This window comes from Plecotus auritus (genome assembly GCF_963455305.1).
Source record: "Plecotus auritus genome assembly, chromosome: 8".
NCBI classification, from domain to species: domain Eukaryota; kingdom Metazoa; phylum Chordata; class Mammalia; order Chiroptera; family Vespertilionidae; genus Plecotus; species Plecotus auritus.
In genome coordinates this window covers 1,844,457-1,869,614 of record NC_137782.1, presented here as the reverse complement: position 1 = coordinate 1,869,614, position 25,158 = coordinate 1,844,457, and the positions used below count along the sequence as shown (strand labels likewise).

Sequence of the window (25,158 nt, the reverse complement as noted above, 5' to 3'; positions counted from 1 at the left end):
TATCACTTAGGATTCCCTATTTTTAATTTTCATATGCAGATTTCCGTAATTGATCATTATAATTAAGCATAAAGTCTTAAGTTACAAAGTCATACTTTGCTGGATCCTAGCGTTTTAAATTATTCATTCCGCTCACTGTTTTTAGATTAGCTTTTCTTAAAAGTTCCAGTTTATTGCTGCTGTGTTTTATTTTGCGCAGATAAAAAGGCAGAAGAAAGGGAGGGCACTGCCCAGTGGATCCCCAAGTTTGTTGATCGTACAGTTCATGTTGTTTGATGCTCTTGTGTCCTGACCGGACATCAATTTCTCCCAGAAGCTCTTGATTTTATTTTCTATAAACCTCGATGCACCCAGCGGATGCCAGCACACCCTCGCCGTTTCTTCTCGGACCTTCACGTCCTAACTAAAGCCACGTATTGACACACAACTCCTTTCCCAGGGAGCTAGCAAATCCATAAACTAAAGATTGGTCCAGCGAGCAGCCTTTCGGAGGCATTCCGGGGCTCATTTCCTCCTCCGGTCGACACGGAGGCCAGGTGGCAGCCTCCACACGAACAACGGGTCCTCTGCCAGACATTTCTAGACGGTACCTTTTCTACTCATTATCCAAGGCCAACTGTTTCAGGTGAGAAATTGGGCGGAGATCATGTCTTCGTCTGTACTAGCATCGCCAGTAAAGCAGTTACGTTCAGTGCATCTCATTTTCTAGACCCGCCAGGCTCGGACCCGGCTTCGGGGGACTCTTTAGGGAGAGAGCTGTTCATTACATAGAACAAGCCCCCTGCCATGGCCCACACAGCCTGTATTTCCCTCCTTCCCCCCCTCCCTCCCTCCCTCCCTTCCTCCCTCCCTCCCTCCCTCCGCACACATTTCCATAAGCTCTCTTCCAAGCCCTATCCTTATAACCATGTGGCTGGGATATTTAGTGCTACACTGGATTGCATCAGTCTTATCTCTTGGAACCCAAGTAGTCTGCTGTCTATTTACCCTGATACACATACATATATACATACATGTATATGTATGTATATATATATTTGTCTTGATTTCAGAGAGCAAGGGAGAGGGAGAGAGATGGAAACATCAGTGATGAGAGGGAATCATTGGTCGGCTGCCTCCTGCACGCCCTCACTGGAGACCGAGCCCGCACCCCAGGCATGTGTCCTGACCAGGACCCTTCATTCCACAAGCCGACACCCTGTCCACTGAGCCACACCGGCCAGGGTGTTCCACTCGCTCCTGCTCTTTCCCGGCTTTCAGTCTCGGAGGTGCATTCAGGAACCTGAGCTGTTTCCCCTTTAGATCTTCTGTTCGCGTCTCCGTCATTGCCGAGAGCCGTCCCTCAACCGAGTTTCACAACTCAAAATGCCGCCGCTTCGTAGAACCCTACTTGGAATTTCCATCCCTAACTGCTCGAAATGGCCTTTGTTTTCCCTGAAGAGCATTTAGAGAGCTGATCAGAAACATTTTGTGTGGATGGGAAGGAACAGATTAGCCACAGAGAACAAGGGTCTGGGAGACGCGTTAGCACAGGGTTCCGTGATCAGACTGGACGTGTGGACGGCCGGTTTCTATGAAAGACTCTCATCTGCAGTTCCCCTACTGGTTCAAAGACCATGGTCAGAACAAGTTCATCCAAGAAGCAGGAGGTCAAAGTGATGGGAAACCTCGTGTTGGAAAATGGGGGAAATGCGCTTTGATGGTGGTAGGGATGTAAATTGGTATCATCTTTCTGAAAAGCAATTTTACAAAATATGGAAAGCCTTAATAATGGCCTAATCCCAATGACTCAGCAACTCAATTTACAAGATTTTACCCTAAGGAAATAATTCTGGATTTAAGCGAGGATAAAAGGATGTTCAACACAATCTGGCTAATGATAACAAAATATTAGCAACAACTTAAACACCCAACAATAGGAGGTGGTTGAATAATGTGCATTGCATAGCATAATCTGTATCTTTTTAAAGTTATGCTGGGAAGAATATTTAATGATCTAGAAAATGTGTAATATAGTAAGTGATAAAAAGGTGTTTATAATCCTATATAATAAAAGGCTAATATGCAAATCGATCAAATGGCAGAATGACCAGTCACTATGACACGCACTGACCACCAGGGGGCAGATGCTCAATGCAGGAGCTGCCCCCTGGTGGTCAGTGCGCTCCCACAGGGGGAGCGCCGCTCAGCCAGAAGCCAGGCTCACGGCTGGTGAGTGCTGTGGTGGTGACGGCAGCCTCTCCCACCTCCACAGCAGGCAGGCGGTAAGGAGATAGGGGTCCCAGACTGTGAGAGCCCCGGACTGTGAGAGGGATCGGGCCTAAGCCGGCAGGTGGACATCCCCCGAGGGGTCCTGGACTGCAAGAGGGTGTAGGCCAGGCTGAGGGGGAACCCCCTCCCCCCCAGTGGATGAATCTCGTGCATCGGGCCTCTAGTATATTATAAGACAGGTATCCTATCTAATAAAGGAGTAATATGCAGATTGACCATCACTCCAACACACAAGATGGCTGCCCCCATGTGGTCAAAGGTCCTGCCCCCATGTGGACACAAGATGGTTGCCACAAGATGGCCAGCAGGGGAGGGCAGTTGGGAGGGACCAGGCCTGCAGGGAAGGGCAGTTAGGGGCGACCAGGCTTGCAGAGGAGGGAAGTTGGGGGTGACCGGGCCTGCAGGGAAGGGCAGTTGGGGAGGACCCAGGCCTGCGGGGGAGGGCAGTTGGAGGCAAACAGGCTGGCAGGGGAGCAGTTAGGCATCAATCAGGCTGGGAGGGGAGTGGTTAGGGGGTGATCAGGCTGGCAGGCAGAAGTGGTTAGGGGCAATCAGGAAGGCAGGCAGGCGAGCAGTTGGGAGCCAGCAGTCCTGGATTGTGAGAGGGATGTCCGACTGTCCGTTTAAACGTGCAGTGCTGGTTGGACATCCCTCGAGGGGTCCCAGATTGGAGAGGGTGCAGGCTGGGCTGAGGTCTCCCCCCTCCCCCCCGTGCACCAATTTCATGCACCAGGCCTCTAGTCAAATTATAATGTTGTATACTCAAAAAGTAAGAATACATAGCATAATACCATTTTGGAGGAAAAAAGCGTATTTATGCATAGAAAACCAAATTAGAAGTATATGCACCAAAAAAAGAATGTTTGTTTCTGGGTAGGGGCTTAGGCATCATTTCTATCTGCTTCTTCATGCCTTCCTTTACTTTCTAAACTTTCCATGATGGACAAGTGTTCATTCTGTGAGCAGGGAAAGTGTTATTGGAGACAGTGATGGGAACTGGGAGGGCAGGATCGCTCAGAAACGGTATATAAAGCATAGGCTTACTCTCGCTGCAGGCATTCCCTTTAACAGAGACAGTACCATTTGCAAAGGAGCTCATGCAGGCTGGGTTGTGTGGACGTGTGTGCAGGACCCGCGCTCGGCGAGCCCAGGGAATCTTCCTGCAAAAGGCACACACGGAATTAACAACCCGTGCAGGGTTCTCTTTCCATAGGTCAATGGACGTAAACATTCTTTAAAAGCAGCGTTTTGGGGCTGGTAAAATAACAACGCGATGCAGCGTTATGGTTCATTCCACCCATGTCCTTCCCCCCCAGACTCTCGTGCAGAAGAGCTGTGGGGGTTTCTGGTTGTGTCCGTGTTCATCTGTGTTCTGTGGGGGCAGAGGGGGTCCAGGGAGGAGACCTCCGAGGAGCTGATGCTGCCCCTGCAGTATTTTGGGTTCAACGGCACAGCCCCGTGTCCTGAGAGTGGAGACCGAGCAGGAGGCCTCGACAAATACGGACCCGCTTCCATACATCAACGTAACGCACACGGCACAGCGGCCAGCTGGAAACATCTCCTTCTTTTCTGACTTAGTTCTGTAACAGGGACCGTCCGCTCAGATGGGGGCACGTCCCCCGTTTCCTCCTCTCTGCTCGGCTCCCTCCGGGACACCCCGGCTGACCTTCCGAACAGGTCCAACGGGCGGAAGCGCGCTCCCCGCTCCCCAGCGCGGCCTTCAGTTGCTCGGTGAACCCATTGTCATTGCACGGCGGGCTGAGCACGCCCCTCGCCCGGCTGCGCTGGGAGCCGCCTGGGCCCCCGCTGGTCCTAAACGCCTGTTTCCGGATCGGGTTCACCTTCCAGAGGCCCGGGGGTGATTGGAGAGCCCCAGCCCGCTCTGCAGAGTCTTCCAGCGGCTCTTTCTCGGGATGACCTTGAGGGGTGCCCTTGGGGAGACGCCCTGGGCAAAGTGGTGGCGACTGGGGATGTTCTGGGTCTGCGTGTTACTCTTTTATCAGATAGGGTACAGGGGAGCAGTGAGGGGCCGGCGCTCTCCTCAAAGCAGCTCACCCTAGAAACTTAACGGTGCACGTACTTCTGCGGAGAGACCGGTCTCTCAGGAAATACCCAGGGGTGTGCTTTGAGAAAGTCACTGGGAGTCACTGCATCATGTGCTAAGGCAGCCGTGGGCAAACTGCGGCCCGCGGGCCGGATCCGGCTGTTTTATCCGGTTCTCTTGCTCTCCCCTCCGCTCCTTTACTTTGAATTTGTATTGGTTCACACCAACACTCCATCCATGCTTTGGTTCCGGCCCTCCGGTCCAGTTGAAGAACCCATGGTGGCCCTCGAGTCACAAAGTTTGCCCACCCCTGTAGACTAAGGGCTGCTTGCTCGGCCTGAGGCATCTCCTCTCCCCACCACGCGCAGTGCCAGCAGGAATCACACCGCTTTGGCCGCGGAGGGCAGCTGACCGTCCGTTGCTTTTCGGGTGTCTCCCCATCCTTCCTCCCTCTTCCCGGGACCTCATCGAACCCCCGGCCGGGAGGGGGCTGAGGGGCACCTCGGGGGGCGCGCAGTGCTGGTGGGCAGCCTCTGCAGGGCGTGGCACCGAGACAGGGGTGTCCGGGACCCCGCCCTGGGCCGTCCTCCAGGCCGCCTGGGTGGGACGTCCTGACACGCGGGACAGCCTGCGTCGCTTCTTACACTCCTGGCCCTGACTGGCGTTTCTGCTGTTTGTGTCCTGCGCCTCCTCCCCCAGCCTGATGATGGGGTGCCTGGCCTTGGGGGGGGGGACTTAGGATCGCTTCTTAGGAAGTCTTCTTAGATGGCGCGTGCTCACCGCAGCAGCTGGTTTCTGTTTCTTTCTCTGTGTCTTCCATTTGTCCTCTCGCTGGCTCCTTCCCTCAAACAGAGACATGTTTCCAGATCTCTGTGGTCTGAGACGGCCCTCGCCGTGGCCGCCATGCAGCCGTTCCTCCCATAGCCCATCAGAGCCCTATTTCTTTCTTAAAAAAAATATTTGTATTGATTTCAGCGAGGAAGGGAGAGGGGGAGAGAGAGAGAAACGTCAATGATGAGAGAGAATCATGGATCGGCTGCCTCCTACATGCTCCCTACTGGGGCTCCAGCCCGCAACCCGGGCATGTGCCCTTGGCCGGAATTGAACCGGGACCCTTTAGTCTGCAGGCCGACAGAGAGAGAATCATTGACCTGCTGCCTCCTGCTCCTCCCTCCCCCAACCCCCGCCCTTGTGCCCTCTCTGTGCCTTCTCTGTGACCCCTCTGTGCCCTCTCTGTGCCCCCTCTGTGCCCTCTCTGTGACCCCTCTGTGCCCTCTCTGTGACCTCTCTGTGACCCCTCTGTGCCCTCTCTGTGACCCCTCTGTGCCCTCTCTGTGCCTTCTCTGTGACCCCTTTGTGACCCCTCTGTGCCCTCTCTGTGCCCTCTCTGTGACCCCTCTGTGCCCTCTCTGTGACCCCTCTGTGCCCTCTCTGTGCCCTCTCTGTGACCCCTCTGTGCCCTCTCTGTGCCTTCTCTGTGACCCCTTTGTGACCCCTCTGTGCCCTCTCTGTGCCCTCTCTGTGACCGCTCTGTGCCCTCTCTGTGACCCCTCTGTGCCCCCTTTGTGACCCCTCTGTGCCCTCTCTGTGCCCTCTCTGTGCCCTCTCTGTGACCTCTCTGTGCCCTCTCTGTGACCCCTCTGTGACCCCTCTGTGCCCCCTCTGTGCCCTCTCTGTGCCCTCTCTGTGACCCCTCTGTGCCCCCTCTGTGCCCCCTCTGTGCCCTCTCTGTGACCCCTCTGTGACCCCTCTGTGCCCCCTCTGTGCCCTCTCTGTGACCCCTCTGTGCCCCCTCTGTGCCCTCTCTGTGCCCCCTCTGTGCCCTCTCTGTGCCCCCTCTGTGCCCTCTCTGTGACCCCTCTGTGACCTCTCTGTGCCCTCTCTGTGACCCCTCTGTGACCCCTCTGCCCTGCGCCCAGGCGTTGTCAGCGCAGGTCCCGCTCAGCGAGTGCCCAGGCCGTACCTGGAGGGCGCGTGCGCTCCGCTGTGGAGGGACGTCTTCTCCCTCCTCTCAGCAGGGCCTGTCCAGTCACCGCCATCAGGACCTGCCTGGTCTCTCCCGGAAGCCAGATGCCTTCCGAGCGCCTGTGGCTCTGGCTGTACCGTGTTCGCCCTATGCCCCCTCCAATGCCCATCACAGGGCCTCTGCCCCGGGGCGTAGGAAACCTGAGAGGCTGAAGGTGGTCTCTAAGATTGTGCCCCAGGAAGCCCTGGGTATGTGAACTTTGTACCCAAATGAAAATGCTAAAAACCCACTTAATAAATAATGTAGTAATTAGCAAGCTGAGATAAAATGTGGAGCTGTTTCTATTCTCCACGCTGTAGATATGATTCTAGAACAGGAGTGGGCAAACTTTTTTGACTCGAGGGCCACAATGGGTTCTTAAACTGGACCGGAGGGCCGGAACAAAAGCATGGATGGCGTGTTTGTGTGAACTAATATAAATTCAAAGTAAAGGAGCGGAGGGGAGAGCAAGAGAACCGGATAGAACAGCCGGATCTGGCCTGCGGGCTGTAGTTTGCCCAAGGCTGTTCTAGAATCTACCAGAGCGGGTTAGTATCTGGATCTGACCAAGGAAGTGTAAGGCATCGAAGTAAAACCAAATCCGGTTGAGAGACTGGGGTGTTGTCTGTATGTGAACAGCGGGCAATGTCCCCCATGACCTGCCATTTCCACCCTGTCGGCTGTAACTGTTTCTCACTGAACAACCGGTTGCTCTAACGTAGTCGGCAAGTGGAGGCCGAGCACAGTGAATGGGTCAATGGCCAGATTAGCGTAAGTGTTAAAAACCGGATCTGACTGCTACCTAGGGAGATGGTTATGAGAGTGCATTGCGCATTTCAGAAGGCTCTCCTCCCGCGTCACTGTGCGCGTCACGGCGGCCTGTGCTGCGGGTCGCCTGTCCCCGAGCTTGGGGCGGCAGTGGCATCGAGTTCTTTGCTCGCAGCGACGCGATGCCTTCCTGAAAGCCTCGGGGCTCACTGAGCTCTCCGTGCACATGTGATTGGTGTGCATGTTGGCAGGAACGTGGCAGGAAGCCAAGGGAAGCTGTCATCCATCGTGCGCAGAGCCACCGAGAGGAACTCGGGGCCACGTGGAGGGGGCGCTGTGGAGGGCGGGAGGATGGTCGCCGATCTGCACGTGAGCGAGATTCCTGATGGCAAGCCGCCCAGGAGCACCTGCTACAGAGCAGGCCGCGTGTGCAACCTTCTGCTTCTTCCTTAACATGAACTATGCAATGTCAGGCAGCTACCCAGGGCCGCCTCCAGGGACGGGGAGGAGCTAATGACTAGTCTTCCGTGTACCGTTAAAGTCTGATTTCTTTTCCTAATTTTGGTTGACTTGCTGGTGGCCCTCTGGGCTCCTCAGAGGCCTTGTGGACCCTAAACAGGCTCTGCTTTGACTCCCAAGGACCATGCAGTTAGAGGATCTCCAAATGCTGCCCTTTAACTGTGTCTGTGTTCATCTTCTCTAGACCTTTGTTCTACAATCTCCTTCCAGGACCGTCAGAAATTTGTAATTTTGTGTTTGTTCTTTGGTGATATACCCCCCCGGTTCCCCAATGTAGCCCTTCTTTAGTACAGACCTCACAGCAGCTAAGGAAATTGCCAAGATGTCTGCATGAACTTGGGTGGAAGCACGTGGTGTGAGAATGGACTTAATTAAAGACAGATATGCTGTTTGTCTTCCCAAGCAAGGTTCTGTTTTGTGCTTTCTCTGGGAGCCCGTGCGAACTTGAATGGTCAGGTGGCCGAATAATGGATAGCCAACCCCTGTCCTTTCGGCCACGTAGGGTCCGCTTTTGAGATTATTTACAATCCCCAACTCCCCCACCCCCTGCTTCAGGGCCCGATTCTCTGAGCCTTCCTAGGGGATGGTTAGCTAAGCTGATAATGGAAGAAAGTGAAGGCGAGGCCCCATGGCAGGCCGGCCACGAATCTACTCTCTAACAGTGACCTTGAAGGGGCCATGCCCCAAGCCCCCCCAAGAACCACTCTATTAGCGACTCGTTAAGGCTTTTTCGGAAGGCAGCTAAGGATGCCACCTCGCTGTTGGGGATTTCAGGCGCACAGGGCACCGGTGTCCAGCGGGGCCTCTCACAGCCCGCCTGGCCCTCTCAGGCTCTGGAGAGACGTGGCCCTCGACCCGCGATCTTCAAGGTCAGGAGGGCTGCAGCGAGGAGGCAGGTCCCAGCCCTCAATGCCGAGGAGGCAGCCACCCCATCAGGACCCGCAAAGGCTCTGCGTTCCTTTTTCTTCCTCTTGCCCTCGTGACTCGGGAGGGCAAAGGGGAAGGTCACTGACACGGGTTACCTCAACCCGTAAACAATGGGGAGAACGTGTACTGCAAAGGCAAACTCACTTTATTTCCTCACGGCCCTACTTACACCGCCCGCCCCAAGGCGTGCGCCAGGCAGTGGTGTGGGATGGAGGGGTTCGTCCGGACCAGGGGTCCCCAAACTTTTTAAACAGGGGGCCAGTTCACTGTCCCTCAGACCGTGGGAGGGCCGGACTATAGTTTAAAAAAAAAACTATGAACAAATTCCTAGGCGCACTGCGGGCCCGGGACGCGTCGGCTGCTAAGCAGGACAGGCAGCGGCCCCCGGCGGGCCGGATCCATGTCCTCGGCGGGCCGCCTGTGGCCCGCGGGCCGTAGTTTGAGGACGCCTGGCCTGGACTGTGTGGAACAGCCGGCGGACGCGGGGAGGCCTCTTGGGCAAAACAGAAATCGGCACGGGAGGCCCGCACTGAGAGCACCCAGTCCCTCGCCCCCGCCCGCCCGGAGGCCCCTGATGGGGCTGGAGGCAGGAGGCACTGACGGGAATAACGGGCCGGCCGGGGTGGCTGCTATAAAAATGGGCCGAGGTGTGGAACATGTTTCCAGGCTGGGGCTAAGCAGAGAACAGGCTCCTGATCAGAGGAGGCAGGAAAAAGCCTGCAGGGGACGCATCTGCCTGTCACTGCTGTCTTTGGAGGTTTAAGAACAAGACAGTTCCAAGTCAGGTAAGAGCAGTGACACTGACGCGTTTGAAAACACCCACTGGTGGTTCTCTCTCCCCTGACATTGCTCTCCCTCCCCTCTCCTGCCCCCCCGCCCCCGGCCAGGTAAGCCCTCCACGGGAGGGCAGGACAGGTGCCACAGAGGTTTCCGAGGCATGGCCTCGGGGGGCACCGAGAGGATTTGGGGCACAGGTGGGTTTGGTGGGAGGGTTGAGGAGACAGGGCTTTCTCTTGCATGAGAAAGAGGGTCCCTGGGCCAGGGGTGGCGGGAGGGAGATGTGTGCAGAGCTGGGGCGCAGGGATGGGCCGCAGAGGGCTCTGGTCCTGCTTCCTGCGTCCCAGGGGCAGGTGGCCCCGTGCCATCATCAGAGACTTGCACAGCTTTGCAGGGATCCCTGAGCCAAAGTGGCCCCCACAGAGCAAAGGGTTCCCGTGTCCCCTGAGGGCCGCCGCGGGGGAGCCAGTGGGCCCAAGGCAGAAAGGGGTGCAGAGCCCACACTTGGCGGCTTCCTGTGGCTCCGCCCGGGGGACAGAGGGCACATTCCAAAGGGGCTGGGCCGAGGCCATCGTGGAGGAAGGTGCCATCAATGTGGACACCGCGTTAATAGAGGAAAAGTTCATGAGGGTCAAGTTGCGGAGCATTTTCTCTGCCGGCGGCGAGGGGAACCAGGATTTCCAGGCCTGAGAGAGTGCGGGTTATCGTCCCGCAAACGAGAGGAGAGCCGGTGTGGGGTGCAGGCCGTGGCCGGGAGGGAGCTGGTGGGCAGAGGAAGTGGACGCTCGGGGTGGCGCTTGGACAGCCAGGTGGACTGTCAGGAACCAAGGCTCAGGGGGTGCCACAGACTCCTTAACCCCCGGTCAGGGCCAGGAAAGCAGCAGAGGGACGAAGGCGAGGAGGCGTGGTGGTGGGCGGGAAGCAAAGGGAGGGTGCCTTGCTGGGAGCCAAAGAAGAGATTAAATTCAGGAGCATTTTCTAGAAAAAAAGGAAGAAGTAACCTTAAGGGCTCCAGCTCAGTTCCTGAGAGTTGGGGCTGGAAGGACACTTCTCGGGCTCGTTGGGAAGACAGGCCGAACCCCCCTTCCTCAGCTGGCCCCCACACCACACACAGGCCCAGACCGCTGAGCGGGGGAGATGGGCCTGTCCGCAGAGCGCTGCCCCCCGCAGAGGGGTGATGTTTTAGAGATAGCTCCAAGAATGTGGGAGCTACAGCCTCCCCCTTTTCCTTTTGTTGTAGAAAAGGTGGACTTTTCCCAGTAGACGGCAGAGAGCCATCGCCCGCCATGGCCCCAGGGGGCAGGACTGGGGGTCTCGGGAAAGGACTGGCATCCGCTGACCTTGACTCTTGGCTTCTTGACACCTGAGACTTGAGGATCAGGTGCGACTTGCTTGCACCAGGCGCCCACCCAGGAGGAGGGGGTAGACTGAGCCGGGGGGCCGCCGCCCACAGGCCCACCGTCTGGAGCTGAACGCTGACAGGAGACCGAGGTTCGCCTGGGCGTACAGGCCTTGGCTGTGGCCAGAGCCCCCCGGTGGACGGGGCTGTAAGTAAAGACTCTCCCGGATTAAGTGACCCCCAGACGAGGGCGGCAGGACATTTGCTCCAGAAAAGGGCTCATGGGCTGAGCCTGGGGGAGCCGGCGCCCACGCTACCTGGGGACAGGGTGCGGGAGAGCTCCGCTTCTGGAACGCCAGCTCCGCTTCTGGAACGCCAGCTCAGGGACAGAGATGCCGCCAGCTCAGGGACAGAGACACGGCCAGCTCAGGGACAGAGACGCGGCCAGCTCAGGGACAGAGACGCGGCCAGCTCAGGGACAGAGACGCGGCCAGCTCAGGGACAGAGATGCCACCAGCTCAGGGACAGAGATACCACAAGCTCAGGGACAGAGACGCGGCCAGCTCAGGGACAGAGATACCACCAGCTCAGGGACAGAGATGCCGCCAGCTCAGGGACAGAGACGCCGCCAGCTCAGGGACAGAGACACGGCCAGCTCAGGGACAGGGACGCAGCCAGCTCAGGGACAGGGACGCGGCCAGCTCAGGGACAGAGACGTGGCCAGCTCAGGGACAGGGACGCGGCCAGCTCAGGGACAGAGACGCGGCCAGCTCAGGGACAGGGACGCGGCCAGCTCAGGGACAGGGACACTGCCAGCTCAGGGACAGAGACGCGGCCAGCTCAGGGACAGAGACGTGGCCAGCTCAGGGACAGGGACGCGGCCAGCTCAGGGACAGAGACGCGGCCAGCTCAGGGACAGGGACGCGGCCAGCTCAGGGACAGGGACGCGGCCAGCTCAGGGACAGAGACACCGCCAGCTCAGGGACAGAGACACCGCCAGCTCAGGGACAGGGACGCCGCCAGCTCAGGGACAGAGACACGGCCAGCTCAGGGACAGAGACACCGCCAGCTCAGGGACAGATGTCGCCGGCTGGGCCCCTGGAGGAGGCGGGCGCTTCCTCTGTCGGAAGGAAAGACCGGCTGGAAGCGGACATCTGGTGAGAAAGTGAGCGGGCCCACGTCCATGTCTCTCATGCTGTCCTCGCCCGGCAGTCCCGCCCCGTCTGTGCGGTTCCAGCCCCACCTGCGTTCCAGCCAGCACGAGCGAGCTCTCACTGCGGAGGCGAGGCGGTGATGGAGATGGGGAGACGTTCCCCCCGGGCTGCTGAGGAAGGAAGAGAGCATGAAAATAAGAGCACCTCGTTTGGGGGGAGCGGTAGACCTGTGAGCCCCGATGAAGGAGAAGGAGGGAGGGCCCTCGTGCTCCCCACATTCTCTGGGATGTGGTGGGGGGGAGTGGTGCTGGCAACGAAGGCAACTTGGGGCTCCACTCTGCCACCGGGGACTGGGCCGCCTGCAATGCCCGAGTCTCCGCGGACCCTCTGGTCTCGTGGTGTGTGGGCTGCTGACCGGAGTGGCCCCTTGGTCCTGGCTCTGGAGCGCCAGCATTCCCTTAGTGTGACACGGAGGAGCTCCCTTTCGTTTCGTCCCACTTGGCTGCAAGGGCCTAGACAGCATCCGCAGGGGTCCTCAAACTCTTTAAACAGGGGGCCAGTTCCCTGTCCCTCAGACCGTTGGAGGGCCGGACTATAGTTTAAAAAAAAAACTATGAACCAATTCCTATGCGCACTGCGGGCCCCGGGACGACTCGGCTGCTAAGCAGGACAGGCAGCGGCACCCGGCGGGCCGGATACATGTCCTCGGCGGGCCGCATGTGGCCCGCGGGCTGTAGTTTGAGGACCCCTGAAAGGGATGAGGAAAGGTGTACGGGTCCCCCCAATGCCTTCCACCTGCGGAAGGTGTGTCTGCGCGGTTCACTCACTCAGAGAGCAATTGCTGAGGGCCTCCACGCACCAGGCGCTTGGTGCAAGAAGCCAGCGGAAGCCCTACCCCGCCTGGCGGAGGGGACAGTCGTGCACACGGAGGGTCGCGGTCCAGTGTGACAAGCCTGAGAGATGTGTGCACAGGGGGGCGGGGGGCGGGGAGATCCAGCCTTTAGGGGTCCGCAGGGGCTTCCCAGCTGGAGTAGCTTCCCAGCTGCTTTGGATTTCTTTCGATGAGGTGATTGTTGCCAGAGAACCAGAGAGATATGAACTCAGCCGGTTGATTTCGGTGAGAGCCCCAATCAGCCCCTAGAATTTCCTGCCGCAGACTTCTTGTCATCGGAAGCATTGAAGTGTGCATTGTTACGCAATGTTAGTTTTCAGTAGCTGTCCACCATGTTCTTTGCCAATTTTTGTATTAAAGCACGCCGAGGAAAAAGCTGAAATTCTGCATCGTTTTGGAGGTAATTACCATTCTTTTTCACTTAATTTATGTAAAGAGAAAAAGAGATGGTTTCTAACTCCAAAAAAATGTCCTTTTTTCCTTTTCTTCTCTCCCTCCTTTCCTTCCTTCATTTCTTCTTTGCTCTTTGAATTATCCCATATAATAAAGAGGTAATATGCAAATTGACCCTCATGCCCTCACATCACAAGATGGCTGCCCCCATGTCCTCACAAGATGGCCGCCCCCACATCGTCACAAGATGGCCACCCCCACGTAGTCACAAGATGGTTGCTCCCACGCTGTCACAAGATGGCCACCACAAGATGGTCACCCCCACGTCATCACAGGATGGCGACCCCATTTCGTCACAAGATGGCCACCACAAGATGGCCACCCCCCACGTCATCACAAGATGGCCTTCCCCACATCATCACAAGATGGCCACCCCCACATTGTCACAAGATGGCCATCAGGGGAGGGCAGTTGGGAGTGACCAGGCCTGCAGGGGAGGGCAGTTGGGGGGACCAGGCCTGCAGGGAGGGCAGTTGGGGGTGATCGGGTTGGCAGGGGAGTGGTTAGGGTGCTATCATGCTGGCAGGCAGAGTGGTTAGGGGCAATCAGACAGCCAGGCAGGCGAGTGGTTAGGAGCCAGCAGTCCCGGATTGTGAAAGGGATGTCTGACTGCCCCTGAGGGGTCCCAGATTGGAGAGGGTGCAGGCTGGGCTGAGAAACACCCACCCAGCCTGGTCCCCCCAGTGCATGAATGTCGTGCACCGGGCCTCTAGTTTAAAATAATGTCAATAAAGTAAAAGCCAGTGGGTTTAATATTACCTTGTTGAATTAATTCATATTCATTTTCATATAACGAACAGTGAATAAAGTTTCCTATAATAAGCAAATAAGCATAGTTATTAACCTCAAGGTTATGAAATGAAATATCATTTATAAACCAGAACCTCACAGGAGAACTTCTTGAAAATGGCCGACCCAGGGTTCAAGTTTGCAATGATAAGACAGTGCTTAAGCATAAAGACGATAAGAAAGAACCTCCACTTCAACTCGGATGATATTTATGTTCTTAGTTTGAGTTGTAAATACCTTGCATTACTTATCTTTATCTGAGCTTCAGATGCGGGCACCTGAGTGTTAAATATCCTGCCGTTTCCCCCTTATCTTCATCATGAACTGCGCAAGGCTCGCGCAGCGATCTGTTTTCTCAACATTCTCTCCGTCTCCTGCTGCTGAAAGCTGTGATCTCGATTTTAACTTGAGTCTGACTGAGACTCTGTTTAGGAAGTTGGACTTATACATTCTATGGGTCACAGCGATTTGCAAGGGAACTTCATGTATGAACATAACAGCCCTTTGTCATGGATGCTGCAAACCTTTTGCTCTACGTACTGTTTGTATTTTAACCCTGCAATAATTTTTGCTTTAGAGAATTTGTATGTTGTCGGATGTACAATCTTTTGATGTTATTGTTTCTGGCTTTGTATATATGGTTAAAGAGACGTCCTTCCAACCAGGATTATAAAAATAATTATCTACATTTTCTTCTATTATTTTCCTGGCTTCAGAGATAGCTTTATAATCTCTGATTCATCTGGAATTTATTGTGGCATAAAAATACCAGTAAGTGAGGAGCATTTGCATATTTATTTGGGAAACAGGTAGTCTGCCATTTTGATAAAATTTACTGTGTTTATCTTCCTCTACTCCTTCCGTGCCACCGTAACCCCACACTCACTTTCACATCTCCTGATTCCACCCGTGGAATTTATATTCGATTTCACTCCTCTGTCCATCTATGTTCGGGCGCCACCCTCTCATTTTAACAGTGACTATGGCTGTCAGGACATTATAATAATCGGCAAGACAAGTTCTCCCATAGAATTCTACCTTTCAAGGAAGGAATGTCTTGGTTCTTCTTGCGTTCGTGTTCTTTCAGATTGTAAAGACAGCGCTTGCCTAAAGGGGAGACATAAAACAAATAAAGATAAAATAAAGGAAAAATAGTGTTTACGACAGCAGGCGTTAAAAAATACATCAATTGATAATTTTCAGGAAAACGAACTGCAAAATCCCAGGCGCTTCTCCCGCCTTCCACTTCACCACACGCCGAGGGCCCCTGGTGCCTGCCCAGCGCCCACCCTCCAGCCTGTGCCCACTCCCACGGCGAGTGCTGCTCGTGACGAAGCGCCCCAGAATGTCAGTGACGTTCTCACGGCTGTTTCTCACGGCGTAGTCGGAAGACCATGCTTTCCTTCCCATCTCTGGCTTCCACGTCACGCATGCTTTTCTGTATGTGCACCGGTTAACACCGCTCACCCCCGCCGCAGGTCCTGCCTGAGACCGTTCATGATACGGAGGCCAGTGTCACATACAGCTCAGCCCCTTCTCAAAGCGGGTTCCCACACAGAGGCCCTGCGGGCTGCTCTGCAAAGAAAACGGGGTTCCCTGGGCAAAGGAGTATGGGAAACGACAGGTGAGAGGGACATGTGCATACGGACACATCTATTTGCAGTGCGAGGCCACTTAGAAAGCTGCCAAGTCCTGTAATAAAGGCTTCGCCAGACCTGCCCCAGCATTTTCCAAACGGATTTGACCAGGGGAAGTATCTTCCCTTGTGGCAGTGTACTCACAGGACACGACCGGGAAGGGCTGAGCTACCACAGAGGCCCAGTGACTCGCTGGGGGGCGGGGGGTGCAGAGCCCGGAACAGCTCCCAGCCTCTGGCTTTGGGAAAAACAGTGTTAGTGCTGTCGCTGAGTGAGGTCGAGAACAGACGCGGGGGGCCGGGGGGGGGGGGGCATTCAGGACCCATTGCGTTTCGGTGCCCCTGGAGGGTCGCGGGGAGATGGTCAGTCGCGGGGGCTGCACCGGCCTGAGCCCAGGGGGAGGTCAGCCCGAGGAATGGTGGCTCCACGTGCGCTCTGGATCGCAGCGTGTTGTCTCCGAGGCCCATGTGAAGTGCACGCGTGCGACCTCGGCAGGTAGAGCCGCCCATCGCTAACGCTCAGCGCGTACCCTCCCTCGGTAGCTTGCTTTCTCGTGAAGCACAGAGCGGGCCCCCGGGGGCTGGGAAGGAGAAGCGATGGCGTCTGAGTGGAGGGTCAGCCTAGAAACAGGCTGAAGTGGTGATTTCCAGCATTTAGACCAGGGGTGGGCAAACTTTTTGACTCGAGGGCCACAATGGGTTCTTAAACTGGACCGGAGGGCCAGAACAAAAGCATGGATGGAGTGTTTGTGTGAACTAATATAAATTCAAAGTAAAGGAGCGGAGGGGAGAGCAAGAGAACCCTCCGCTCTTTTGGCTCCGCGGGCCGGATAGAACAGCCGAACGGGCCGGATCCGGCCCGCGGGCCGTAGTTTGCCCACGGCTGGTTTAGAGTCTGGCCCTCTTTTTTTTGTTGTTAATCTCACCCGAGGATATTTTCCCATTGATTTTAGAGAGCGTGGAAGAGAGAGGGAAGGACAGAGAGAAGCATTGATGTGAGATAAACACATCGATGGGCTGCCTCCTGCACGTGCCCCGACCAGGGCCCCAGCCAGGGAGGAGCCTGCAGCCCAGGTCCGTGCCCTGGACCGGAATCGAACCCAGGACCCTTCAGTCCACAGTCCGACGCTCTGTCCACGGAGCCACACCAGCCGGGGCTGGGCCTCCCTTTAAGGCTAAGTTTTTCCAAACCTTCCTACTGTCCGCACAGGGAAGAGAGGCTCAGAGCCCTGGGCTGCAGCCGGCTTACTGCTCTTAGACTGAGAAACTACCTCCGACCCACACTGGCATGAGTGACCTTGGAGAGGAATGCGTGCCCCTGAGGAGAAGTGTGCTTGCTCAGCTTCCTGCCGCAGCTCACGGGCACTCTGAGCCCCGGCCCCCTGCTTCCCGGCCCAGGGCCTTGAGGACCTCGCTGCAGTGTTGGGCAGACACAGCGCTCCCTGCCACAGGCTCGTGACACATTCACACCAGAAGCCGAGGGAGAAGGGAGGCCGGACCATTCGTAGGTCCAGCGTCTGACATCTAACTAACGGGTGATGAGAGAATTTACGGGATGTTGGGGGACCCTTCCTTCTCATCTTGGATGTCCAGGCCTGAGGGAGTTCTCGCTGCTCACACACATTCTGCTGCTTCTCCTCCTTTTCCCAGAGACCCAGGACTTGCCCCAAAGGAACCCCCGGGCCGTGAACGGGGAAGCCTGGGTGACATCTTCCCAGCCTGGGACCATTGTAACCAACACGGAGCTCCCTGCTGGCTCCCGTCACTCACCAGGCCACTTCCGCCCGGCCTCCTCGGCCTTAGCTATCCAAGTGGGGTGACAGCAGTAGCTCTCCTCGCCCCTCAGGCCCGGGTGCGGGTCAGGAAGAGAAATGGCTGGGAAAGGAGAGGGGAGGTGGAGTGTGCTCGCAGGTGGGACTTTCAGGGCTGCATTTCAATGTGGCTCTCCGCTGGGGGCCCTGAAGGCAGCAGTCCCCCCCCCCAGGGGGGCAATCATCAGGCTCGCCCTCGGGTGGGCTCCATTTAACCTGCGCACTCCAGTTGATTAGCATATTGTGTGGAGATTGCAGGAACTTCAGGCGCTGCTCCATCTTTCCCCTTTTGATATAATTTTAATGAGATTTCCCCCATTCTTTTATGGCATGGCAGGCTACCGCGAGAATAAGTATAAAGAAGTTTTTAAAAATGCAGGGAACAGGAGGGCCGGGGAGATGGGAAATGCAGGGGGTCCGGCAGGGGGATGGGCGGAAGGCTATTCTCAGATCCGCACGGGCCTCCTGACGGCTTTGCAACTCCTGGGGGCGCGTCCTCATGTGCCAGGCGCTCGGCAAGATAAGAGAGGACGCCGACCAAGGCTGCTGCGAGGAACGTCTTTCTAAAGAGTCTAAAAAGTGCCACATTCCGCACGAGAGGCTTCCTCTCGTGGCCCAGGCATCCGGCATTTTCTCTGCGTTGAACAAGCGGGGCCTGTGTGGCCCGGCCTCTCCCCACACCAGGGCCTCCGGGGCGCTCCCCTCCTTGTGTGCGGTGAAGGGAGGAGCATGCTTTCCATGAGACCCAGCAGGCAACCCCCAACGCCTTTGTGCCTGAATTGCGGTGCTTGTTTTGAACTGAGTGTCCCTCACTGGCCAGGGTTGGTCCGTCTTCCTTTCCTGGGAAGGAGCGTGTGTGTGTGTGTGTGTGTGTGTGTGTGGCGCATGTGTGTATGTTAAAGTGGGGAGCAGGAATGGAGTCACTCGTTAAGGTCAGTAGCTTGGAGGAGTTAGGCTAGAATCTGAACCCGAGTCTCAGTCTTAGTCAAACTCTTCCCACTGCACCAAGTTGATTCCGAGGTGGCACAACTTCCTATTCCTCCTCCTGTTTCCACTCCAGAGGGGCCGCCTGGGGCCGGGCCCAGGAAAGGGCGCTGTGAGCCAATGACTGAGAGTCGAGGCAGGAAAGGGCAGGTGAGCGCGTCCCAGAAGCACTGTGCGTGCCTTCCCTGGCTTAGGAGACCCCCTGCACCAGGCTTCCCCGTTCACGGCCTGGGGGTTCCTTTTGGGCAAGTCCTGGGTCTCTGGGAAAAGGAGGAGAAGCAGCAGAATGTGTGTGAGCAGAGAGAACTCCCTCAGACTTGGACATCCAAGATGAGAAGGAAGGGTCCCCACTGACCTGGAGAACCCCCCCCCCCGCCTCCAACATCCTGTAAATTCTCTCATCACCCGTTAGTTAGCGACTTATTTCTGCACAGGAGTGAGTCTATTTGGGGCGGAATCTTCCGGGAGCTAAGTGGAGTCCCTTTTGTTGAAGCAGGACAGCCTGTCCCTGGGAGGAGGTGCTGCATTCTCTTGAACTGGGGAGTTAACGCTCCTGTGAGGACAGCCTCTGGTCCTACCACGACAGGAACAGCCTGGAGTAGAGTGTGGCCAAAGGAGCGGGCAAAGTCTGTCTGCCCCTGCAGACACCGTCAGGGCACCAGGGGACACATTACCCTGGTGTGGGGGAGTCGGATCGTGGAGGACTCGTGGCCAGGGGTGTGGGCACGATGTTCACAAGGTCACTGTCTGCTTTTCTTATTATTTAGGAACTAGAGGCCCGGTGCGTGAAAACTCATGCACTGGAGGGGGCGTCCCTCAGCTCGGCCTGTGCCCTCTCGCAGTCTGGGAGCCCTCAGGGGGATGTCTGACTGCCAGCTTAGGCCCGCTCCCGCCACCGCCACTGCGCTCGCCAGCTATAAGCTCGGCTTCTGGCTGAGTGGCGCTCCCCCTGTGGGAGGCCACTGACCTCCAGGGGGCAGCTCCTGCATTGAGCGTCTGCCCCCTGGTGGTCAGTGCACGTCATAGTGACTGGTCGTCCCACCGTTTGGTCGATTTGCATATTAGCCTTTTATTATATAGGATAACTTTAGGGCTTTCTCCCAGGAAAGAAGTGACTCTAACTTTGCTCTGCCGAGTTTTCTCCCTGTTTACGGAGAGCCGCTCATGGCTGCCAGCACTGGCCCCTCGTCAGCTCACATCCTCAGAGTGTTCGGTACAGAGGCCGGCTCCCCTGGCTCCAGGCTCCAGCCCAGCGGCTCAGTCCTGACTGTTCATGAGAATCCCCGGAGGGACTATTAACAGCGCCGATGGCTGGGCTCTGCCCGAGGGAACCTGATTTAATTGGTCGAGCTGGGACCCTCACACTGGAATTTTCCAACGGCTCCCTCAGCGTCCTCAGGAGCAGCCGGAGACGGAAGGCTGCTCGGATGGTTGACTCATCCTACATACCCGTCAGCTCCCCTGGCTCTGGGGCTGTGCCAGCACATGGTGGTGGTGTGTGCATTAGAGGGAGCTGCCCTCTGCTGCACACGGTGCTGCCACTTGGGCTGGCACAGCTCCGTGGGCACACGGCTTGGGCAGCAGGGCCCAGTCTCCGCCACTCGGCAGGTCAGTCCTGGTGGCTTCCGACCTCAGGTTCCCCTGAGCCTCCTGGTTTGGTTCAGTTGCTCCTCAGGGTCTCTCCTGGCCTTGGCCTTGGGCACGTCTCACCTGTGAAGGCATTTCGGAGAAGCATCTGCTGTGGGAGTCTGGGAAGCTCTACTGATCTTCTCAGCGCCAATCCAGGAAGAGGTTTAAACACAGCCATTCAGCGTTTCCAGAAATGGTCCCAAGGGCACACAGCCAATAGAGATACCTTTATCCTAGAAAACCTACTAAGTCTGTCAGAACGAGGAGCTGTGGCATCTGAGCCTCAGCCCATGCGTCCCATCAGCTCAGTGTGATGGAAGCCTGGCTCCAGGCGGGTGAGGCCAAGAACGCTCTCCCGAGTTCCGCCCAGGGCTCCCCAGTTCCGGGCTCCCCAGTTCCTGCCCAGGGCTCCCCCAGTTCCTGCCCAGGGCTCCCCCAGTTCCCACCCAGGGTTCCCCCAGTTCCTGCCCAGGGTTCCCCCAGTTCCTGCCCAGGGCTCCCCCAGTTCCCGCCCAGGGTTCCCCCAGTTCCTGCCCAGGGTTCCCCCAGTTCCCGCCCAGGGCTCCCCAGTTCCTGCCCAGGGCTCCCCCAGTTCCCGCCCAGGGCTCCCCCAGTTCCCGCCCAGGGTTCCCCCAGTTCCTGCCCAGGGTTCCCCCAGTTCCTGCCCAGGGTTCCCCCAGTTCCCGCCCGGGGCTCCCCCAGTTCCCGCCCAGGGCTCCCCCAGTTCCTGCCCAGGGCTCCCCCAGGTCCCGCCTGGGGCTCCTGTCTCTTCTTTGGAGGAGCCAGCCGCCAGCATCTCTCATTCCCAGCCCAGCTACAGTTCCTGCATCTTCCGTGTGCACTGTTCCGAGTATGTGCACTGTGCCGCCCTGCTCCGTCCTGCTGGGAGTTGAGTATCCCTCTGGCAGCGTCTCCACCCTGGGCACCTTTTGGCTCTCCTGCTCTCTCTCACTGCCCTTGCTCGCAGCTGAGCCTCGGACACTTGCTCCTGGAGCCTGGTCACCGGGCTGTAAAGCAGCACAGGCATCACCCTGGCGTGGGGGAGTCAGATCACCCGACTGGAGAGGCCCTGGTGGCCGGCGGGCCAACGCCACAGCTGGGACCCGGCGAGCCCCACACCCCCCCCAGGTGGCCAGGGAGGGTGCCGTTCCTGGTCTGGCCCAGCTGGCGAGTCACTGCAGTGGCCGAGCCTTCCCAGCTGAGGTGGAGGCCCCGCGGAGCAGAGACGAGGGCGGGGGGCGGGGGGCGGGGGGATGGTCTTTGTTTGACCTGGAGTCGGAGGGGCTGCTCGCCGTAGATCACCGGAGTGGCTCCTGTGGCGATGGGACTGTTTTCCATAAACTAGTGGGGCCTGACGGGAGCTGCAGCAATCCTTTCCTAGCATCCTGCGTGAGGAACGCAGGGCCCGTGCCCGTGTCACGTAGAGCGTGTGTCTCCACAGAGACTCCTGGTGGACTGCTCTGTGGTTGCATTTCCACTCCGCATGTGGGAGTCACAGCACAGGCCCCGGTGCCCCTCAACGCGGCCGAAGGATCCAAAAGGAAGAAAACGTGCTTTTAATTATTTGCAAAACATCGCTCTTTGGCTGGAAAGCATTACTCCAGAACTCAAGTCTCATTTCTGTCCCCATACGAGGGGCATCGTATACTGCCAGCTGGCAAACCAAGAAACCTGGGCTGGAGTCTGGCTGCATGACCCTGGACCCGCATTTCAATGCCGTAAGCCTCGGAAATGTTCTAAAACCCAACGGTTTCTGACTGGGCAGCTGTAAGAACCCTCCCACGGCTAACATTTCAGATTACTCCCCAAGGTCCGGTAGCTTCTGAAGTATTCCTGCCTTTTTGACGGACTTGGGCACTACCTTCCCATATTCAGTACGAGCACATCGTAGGGCCCAGGAGTTTCACATTAGAAACCTCCCCAAGGGGAGTGCTTGCATATGTTTATGAGGTGGTTCAGGGTGTTTATTATTGTTTGAAATCAGAAAACGTTAGAAGCAACCTTAAATCAACAGAGCAGTGATTCAATAAGCGATGACACATCCTTTTCTTTGTTTCCTTTTGTGTGTCTGTGTTTTTTTTTCTTTTCATGTCACCAATTTTTAATGGTTTTTCCTTTACAAACACACGGAGAATCACGCACTGCTCCAGCGCTGGGTGCCATTCTGGGCCACAAACCTGCACACTCCTTTGCACCTGGTCCTGTGACGGCAGAACCCTTCACTTCCCCTTTATTGTTTACTATGACCCTCGCATTATCTTCAAAATAAGTAAACGCGCCATCTTGTCTCCGGTCTGGCTTTGCTTGTCGAGTTGCCACCCTGGATGTACCTCCTCTCCGAGCTCTGGTTTGCCGTTTCTGACTGTGGCCATCACCATGCCGCCCACACCGGCAGCAGGAAGTCTGTTTCGTCGTCCCTTGATGCCCTTCACAGAGATAATGTACAGAGTTTTGGCTCCTACGGGAAGACCCAGGGAAATCCGGAATTTCGCCCGGAGGGCCCACCACATCCTCTCTTTGACATCTTGGACGTCGGAGAGGGATCGCGATGACACATCTTATCGTTTAACTAGAGGCCCGGTGCATGAAAATTCACGCACTGGAGGGGGGTCCCTCAGCCCGGCCTGCCCCCTCTCATAGTCTGGGAGCCCTCAGGTGTGGGAGGCAACCTGGCGATCAGGGGAAGGTGATGCCCCGTCACACCTCTGCTGCTGCCGCTGCCGGCAGCGCAAGCGTCAGCCGGCCCTGGTTACCTGAGCCTCGGGTAGCCCTGGTTACCTGAGCCTCAGGTGGCCCTGGGCGGCTGGGCAGCCACCATCCCAGGCTTGCCTGCACCTCGGGCTGGCCCTGGATGGCTGGGGGGCTGAGGGGACTGGGCGCTGCCATCTTGTGGCTGTGGGTGCCACCATCTTTGAGGGCGGGGCAGTCAATTAGCATATTCCCTCCTTATTGGCTGTGGGTGCCACCATCTTTGAGGGTGGGGCAGTCAATTAGCATATTCCCTCCTTATTGGCTGTGGGCGCCGCCATCTTTGCAATGGCGTGAGGGTCCATTAGCATACTCCCTCTTTATTAGATAGGATGGCACACAATGCTTAAACAAGGATGCGAGAGGCCTGTAGGCCCCAGTGAAGAAACGTTGTCAATACACAACGTTAAGCGAAGGAGCGATGGACAGAGTGGCTCACAGAGGAGGATCCTGTTTTTGTGCAAAACCCTCCACGTTACTGCTTCTTTGTGTCCCTACAAAGGACTGGGAGCCAGCATGGCACAGGCTGCAAGCTGGCTTTTTGGCCTTTGGTCCCATTCTAGTCACTCTGAAATGCCCGTTTTCAGTAAAGTGGTCCGGTTTTGTCCTTATTTCAGTGGAGGGGATGTCCCCACCTCTTCGTGTTTGGGGGGAAGTGGGATAGACGGGGAGGTGGAATATAAGAGTGTTCTCTATTTAGGCACCTCGGTGCCCTTTAAAATGTTTACGCGAGTGTATTCCTGTATTTCTCATATAGTTAAATACAGATATACAAGTTTGTCATCTGCTGTGAATTTGACTGCTACTTTCTGAAACCAATGTTTTGGGTTCAGAAAAAAATAATTTCTAAACATCTGTGAAGGTCCTATATATTTTTAAAACATATTTTTATTGATTTCCGAGAGAGGAAGGGAGAGGGAGAAAGAGATAGAAACATCAACGATGAGAGAGAATCATTGACCGGCGGCCTCCTGCATGCCCACCCCCCGCTGGGGATCAAGCCCGCAACCCGGGCCTGTGCCCTGACGGGACATCGAACCCAGGACCTCCTGGATCACCGGTCGATGCTCAACCCCGAGCCACGCCGGCCGGGCTCTGTATATGTTAAAAGTACGTTGGGAGATGGGGGACGCCTCCCCATTGTCTGTTGGCGAGACATAGGAAATAAGCATGACACGCAGTTCGCACTTCCTCTGACCACCGCCGGCCGTCAGCCTCCACGGTGTGAGCCCTGATTGTTGCCGGGCGGAAGAAAGAAGGAGCGATCTGGGCGATGCTGTCTGCTGTTTAATTAAACTGTACCATGTAGCAAGATAAATTAAACATCGGCGCTACGGCACGGGCCACCGCGTGTGGACGGGGATGCTTTAACGTGACGGCTTCCCGAGAACACTTGAAGCGGACGAAGGGAAAAGGGGCCTCCTCGCCGCTCACGTCCTTCCTTGAAAGCACTCCTGTGCCTCACCTGTGGAAGCAACGCTGTCGGAGACGGAGAGGGTTTAATCAAGAGCAGAGAGAAGCCAGAGGGGGCAAAAGAAAGAAAACGTAAAGGCCCGCTCTCAACGGGCTGCAGGGCCTTATAGTTCAGTCCATTATAAAAGTGTCTGTAGTGCGTTATATTCATGCTAGAGTCCCGGTGCACGGGATTGATGCACTGGGGGGGGGGGGGGGGGCGTGGCCTGTAGGGATCGGCCTGCTGTGGCAGTGCCGCGCATCCTGGTCAGCCGAGTGGCTGTGGACCTGCCCTCTGAGCGGCTTATCCCGGTCAGCTGAGCGGCGCTCCCCCTGTGGGAGCACACTGACCACCAGGGGCAGCTCCTGCGTTGAGCGTCTGCCCCCTAGTGGTCAAGGCGCGTCATAGCGACCGGTCGTTTCACCATTCGGTTGATTTGCATGTCAGGCTTTTATTATATAGGATATTTTAAACATTTAAAATAGGAAATGTATTTGGTTACCTTTCCTTGGTTTCGTGTTTTAGTCAGCAAGAACAGGTGACCTTATGAATGAATGTAACGGTCCGCACAACTCCCTGACTTCCTTTCCTCCCCACCTACTGAAAAGGCAGGACCGGGCTGGTGTTTGTCTTGGTCTGATATCCAGACACTTGCCCCGGGTACCCACTAGGGGTCATGCTGTTCCCACAGGGAAGTGCCGAGTGTGGCGGGGTGTCGCTGCTTGGAGGGTGCAGGAAGATTGCTTTGCGCTGTATTCACCCACGTTACTGTCTAGAGTGGTTCCCAACCATTTTCGGCCACACACACCCCCTTTAGCATCTCTAATGTCCTGATGCCCCCCACTCCCCCCTGACATATAATTCTTATTCAAAAAGTGAGCTCCTATCCACATGGAGGAAGCCTAGAAGGCCATGAACTTGGTCTGAACAAGCCTCCCAAGATCATGGCATCCACGAAA

At 56.5% G+C, this 25,158-nt stretch overlaps 1 pseudogene across 1 annotated transcript in view; it reads right to left on the bottom strand.

Annotated features, from left to right (window-relative positions):
* LOC308255874 (large ribosomal subunit protein uL14-like) overlaps window positions 1–22,522 on the bottom strand; it is a 32,147-nt pseudogene extending 9,625 nt beyond the window's left edge. Inside the window, exon 1 of the transcript in view lies at window positions 22,141–22,522. The product of the transcript in view is annotated as a large ribosomal subunit protein uL14-like (transcript). The remainder of the gene's footprint in view (window positions 1–22,140) is intronic.
* Window positions 22,523–25,158: the final 2,636 nt, after the last annotated feature.